Below are 6000 nucleotides of genomic sequence, written 5' to 3'. Positions count from 1 at the left end.
GGAGGATCTCTCTCGGTCTCTCCCTCTCTCTCTCTGTGACCTGCCTCTCAGATAAATGGATAAATCTTAAAAAAAAAATAGCAATGGGCAAAGTATATGAATAGACATTTTTAAAGAAATACAAATGGCCAAAAACAACTGAAAAATTCACATTATCAAAAGCCATCAAAGAAATGCAAATAAAAATCATCATTAGATGGTTAGTTAGAAGACTACTATCCTAAAGTCAAAAAACAAAAAATGTTAGCAAGGATGTGGAGAACAGGGAAGGAACCCTAATAAACTGTTGTTGGGAATGCAAATTAGTACAGCCATTATGGAAAACAGTATGGAGATTCCTTCCAACACTAAACATATATCTACTATACAGGTTGGCTATCCCGCTTCTTGGAACATATCCAGAGCAAATGAAGTCAGATTTTGAAAGAAACCTGGATTCTTATATTTATTGCAGACAAATTCATTTGCTAATATATGTAATCAATCTATACGTCCATTAACTGTCAACTACCTAAACAAAGTGTAATATACATACATGATGGAATATTACTCAGCCATTAGAAAGATTAAATCCTGACATCTGCAACAAAATGGATGGAACTGGAGACCATTACAGTATCTTAAATAAATCATACACAGAAAGAGAAATTCCACATTTTTGTATGTGTAAATATGTATATGGAAATACCATATAACTTAGTATATAGGCATCTGTAAAAGTCTTCACTTAATTGTAACCCTTACATGGGAACCTATTCTTTTTTTTTTTTTTTTTGACTGGCAAAGTTAGACAGTGAGAGAGAGAGACAGAGAGAAAGGTCTTCCTTTCCATTGGTTCACCCCCCAAATGGCCGCTATGGCTGGCGCACTGCACCAATCCAAAGCCAGGAGCCAGGTGCTTCCTCCTGGTCTCCCACATGGGTGCAGGTACCCAAGCATTTGGGCCATCTTCCACTGCCTTCCTGGGCCACAGCAGAGAGCTGGACTGGAAGAGGAGCAACCGGGACTAGAATCGGCCATATGGGATGCTGGCGCAGCAGGTGGAGGATTAGCTAAGTGAGCCGCAGCGCCAGCCCGGAACTTACCCTTCTTTTGTCACTTTATGATGCTTGTCATGAATTCCATAAGTTACACTATCCCTGCTTCAAAGAAAAACAGCTTGCATATGTATGGATATAATATTTGCCTTTGAAATAAATATGGCAAGTTGTCAAAAATTGTTAGAACTATCTGTCCTTTCTGAACTCTTTTCTGTATTGAAATATCTTTTAATAAAAATTAAAAAGGTAACAAATAGTTCAAGCAAAATGGATTTAAAGAATGTTTGCTTGAATACAAAAAAATGAAATCCATGTACACTTTGCTCATATACATATTTCCCATGGCCCTTTGAAGGCCCCTTATATGTCAGAAAATATAACAAAAATTAGGAATCATTTCACTTTAGAAAAGCTCTTATAGTTGATAGGTTCCTTAATGATAGTATTTACAATGTTTAATTTTTTAAAGCAACAGGAAATTATTTTAAAACTTAATCTGGGTTTTGCCCAAATTATTTAGCCAATTTACCTATATTATTATTTTGATCAATTATTTCTTCTATGGAGTGCATTTTGGGTGGAGGGATATGTTATTGCTCCATGAATCATTATTTTTTATCCATTATTTGTTGTCTCCTAGGACATCTACTTAAAAAAAAAACTCATCTGGTTTTAATTCTTTCATCACGATTGTGATATTTTAGTCTTAACCATTTTTCACTTTGAGTAAGTACAGCAAGTCTCTCTCATTTCTCTTATTTTATCTAATTTTCTTAAGTCCTCAAAGCTATGGGGATTTCAAATCTCAAGATAGAGTATCATTCAACTCCACAGCATTCCTGTCTGATGTTTTCTGGAAATCTGAATCCCCAAATGATATATAAGGAGGGGGAGGATGAGAGAGTATTAGTGCAGTCATTTCAGAATTAGTACCAATACAGATGAGTAAAGTTGCCTAATCCCTCAAGCTAACAGTCACACTGTGCAAGGAATACGCAGCAGCTTTTCCTTTCATTCAGATGGTCTAGACTACTGTGTGTCAGAAGGCAAAGGGCCGGTTGCATCACCAATTTTGTTTCTAAATTTGACTATTTCAACCCTAGAGTTTTAATAAATTACTCCAGATGCTGCATATTTGTCTAGTCAAACGTTTTCATAAGAATTGTACTACAAAGTTGAGAAAAGTGGGTGAGAAGTCTTAAGCTGGGAAGGTTTGGGGTGGGTGTTTGATGCAGTGAGTAGGATGTCACATACAATGCCTGCATCCTAGATTGGAGTGCCTGGTTTGAGTTCCAGCCCTGCTTCCAAATCCAGCTTCCTACTAGTGTCTAACCTGGAAGGCAGCAGGTGATGGTTCAAGTACTTGGGTTCCTGCCACCCATCTGAGAGACACAGATTGAGTTTTTAGCTTCTAGCTTCAGCCTGGCCCAGCTTCAACAAAAATAGTTGGCACTTGGGAAGTAAATCAGTGGATGGACTATCCCCGTGTCTGTGTCTCTTTTATCCCAAAGTCTCGCTGCCTTTTAAGTTTGCAATATTTGCATAATGCAACTATTGAAAGATGTCACTTCTTACAATCTATATTATCAATATGCTGAGGATGAGCAAGGTTGACTTGGAAATGGACTTTACAATTTACTATCTATACTGCAAGGGCTAGAATGCTTATAAAATTAGTACCAACAATACTCAGGTCACCAACCAGATAACTTTTAAGGAAGCCTGGTGAAGATATTGCCTACTGAGAAACCTATAAAATTATTTCTTTCTTCCTCTTCTAATGGTATTTTGGGTTGTTAGTTTCAGATAAAATTGTAAAATTTCTCTGTTAAAGTCAGAAACAGTGCAGAATGGGGGAGGGTTTGAGGAACAGAATATAAGGGCACTCCTTAAATGAAAATATTAATAGAATCTCAGTTGAGGTTCTATGTCAAAACTACACATACAGCTCATTGGAATTAATTTTGGAATTGGTATGGAGTGTTGGAAGTGCTTCATTTCATTATCCTAAATTAAATATATGAATATAAGTGTTATTCCTTAACATGATACCATATATGTATGTAGCATCTTGACATATCATTTAAAAATAAAAATAAAATGCCACTTTAGATTCTGTTGCTTTTGGAGCGTAAGTATGAAAATCTATTAAAATTGCAGGATCTTATCCAAGTAATTAAGAGCTCACTCCTGGTGGATTATTAATTTAGAAGTTAAGGTGGAGATCATCAAGCATAATATAATCATGCTTTAAATATTATTTATTTTATATCCCAATGTATACTGATTCATATGTCTTTTTTTGGAGGAACAAGACTTTTTCTTTGGAGTTGTATATTTGCTTTCTTGTAGATACAATTTTTAAAATGTCTTGGGCATTTTTTTTAAGTTTTATTTCATTAAAGTAGATTGAGAAATTAAAGCCACTTGCAAAGCAGTCTGGAAGAAAAAAGGCCTTCTATTACATTGACCACAAACACTGATAGCTGGCTCTCCTAGACCTAATTGGGAAGCTATGTAGTTTTTACTGACACTTTTACTGATCATTTCCAAGGCACTGTCAGCTTTCTTAGAGATCATAACAATTTTCCCATACATTACAGTGCTTTCCAATGGAGTCACTGAATTTGAAGAGAACACCGAATAAGTATTCTTTCTTTCATTTCCATACTGAGTGGCTTAGTAGATAAACTCGCTGCCTGCACCGCTGACATCCCATGTGAGTACTAGTTTGTGTCCCAGCTGCTACACTTCCAATCCAGCTCCCTGCTAATGGCCTAGGAGAAGCAACAGAAGATGGCCCAAGAGTTTGGGCCCTGCCACCCATGTGGAAAACCCAGATGAAGCTCCTGTCTCCCAGCTTCAGCCTGGCCCAGCCCTGGCCATTAAGGCCATCTAGGAAGTAAACCAGTGGATGGAAAATCTCTTTTTTTCTCTCTCTCTTTCTCTCGATTCTTACTTTTAGATAAATAAATGAATCTTTAAAAAAAATTGAGATAACTAAGTTTGGCTCATATAATTCCATATGCATGAGAAAACAAATTTTTGGCTATATTGGGCTCATGTGTTATAAGAATGTTTCAAACTGTGAAATGTACACTTCTGACCAGCGCCACGGCTCACTAGGTTAATCTTCCACCTGCGGCGCCGGCATTCCGGGTTCTAGTCCTGGTTGGGGCGCCAGTTCTGTCCCGGATGCTCCTCTTTCAGTCCAGCTCTCTGCTATGGCCCGAGAAGGCAGTGGACAATGGCCCAAGTACTTGGGCCCTGCACCTGTGTGGGAGACCAGGAGGAAGCGCATGGCTCCTGGCTTCAGATTGGCACAGCGCACTGGCCATAGGCAGCCATTTGGGGGGTGAACCAACAGAAAGAAGACCTTTCTCTCTGTCTCTCTCTCACTGTCTAACTCTGCCTGTCAAAAAAAAAAAAAAAAAAAAAACTGTAAAATACACACTTCTAAAAGTCACTCACTGTGCAGTAAGGCACCCCCTAAGCGAGTACAACCAAATGAAAACATCAAGTCAAATGTTTACAGAGAACATGAAAACAATAGTGTAAGTCTGAAAGTGCTAGAAATATTTCTGCATTTTTCTCATTTTATATCCTTCCATGACTTTACAGCACTTATGAAGTGCTCAAAAATAGTATATTAAATTCTCTGAAAATTTAAATTTTCTAATACTTTTTCCATTTGTTGCATACTCTCTCCCTCAACTCCTAAATTGTATCTCTACGAAACTAAAGGATGACTGTTTAAAGCTTATGCTACTGCTACTGGGTCTTTAAAAAAAGAGAAGAAAAAAAGTGAAAGGAACAAGAATGTAACCTCTGACCTCTTTGAACCCATAAAATGGCTTTTCAGTTTATAACGCCATTGACATTTTCCAAACAGAAGTCAAATAAGTTGTAGGTACTCAGGTAAATTTAAAGCATTGTACCTGGCAGAATACCATGTATTTTATCTTACTATAAAATTATGAACAGAAGTCTTATTTAAAAAGAAGCACCATAGCAAAATTAATCCCGCATTTTATTTTTCGCTCTTACCCTGTTGCCCTCTTATTTCATGTTGTTAGTCTGCTGAGAAATCTTCTGATACACCTACAGCTGAAAGCGGGCCCATTTACTATAAAACCATTTGTTTCAAGTTGTCTTCATCTACAGACCTTGATTTTAAATACAATTTCTAATCTCTAACCACGATTTTATTTTGTGTCCCTTAGACCAAAATACCCCAAAAAAGTCATTTATCCATCCAATTTAAAATATGTCATGCAGTTCACTAATTTCTTTCTTTACTACCAAAAATCTGATTGTTTTTCCTCACACAAGTTTATTAGATATAAGTAGAATTTCAGTACTTCAGACAGCACCTTTCTCCTCTTGAATCCTACCCAATGCTTCAAAGACATTGCCAGATTGTCAAGCCTTGTATTTCCTGCCTACTTTTGTTCTTTCATTTGTGTAGCCTGTTGACCCAGTCTTTTTCAAAAACAAAATAACTTTAAATCCCCCATGGACTCATGAACCTCTGTACCACATAGTTCTATTTATATTAAAGGAGACATTTCCATGTAATTTCATATTCTCTGATATGTTTTCTTCAGAGCCGACTAAACAAGTTAACTTTCGAGATAATATCTAAGAAGAAAATCTTAGCTGCCTCAGACTAAAGGAATGGGTTTCATTTAAATGTTTCCTGTTTTCAATGCATTGCTTGATAGAACTATTATGTGTAACACAAAGTCTGACTCAATTATAAACGGAATGGTCACAATTGAATTTCAGCCCAACCTGCAGAAACAGTATGAAAAATTGAACAAAGAGGCCCAATAGTATTCTTATTTGGAAAAGTCCAGTTTCACATTGATTTATAAGACCTTTGTCTTTGGATTGAAGATTTGTTTAAAGTACAGTTCAAAAGACAGACAAAAATATTAACAAATTCACTATATTTTTA

This window comes from Oryctolagus cuniculus, chromosome 2 (assembly GCF_964237555.1).
Source record: "Oryctolagus cuniculus chromosome 2, mOryCun1.1, whole genome shotgun sequence".
NCBI lineage: Eukaryota > Metazoa > Chordata > Mammalia > Lagomorpha > Leporidae > Oryctolagus > Oryctolagus cuniculus.
This window is presented reverse-complemented; position numbering follows the sequence as displayed.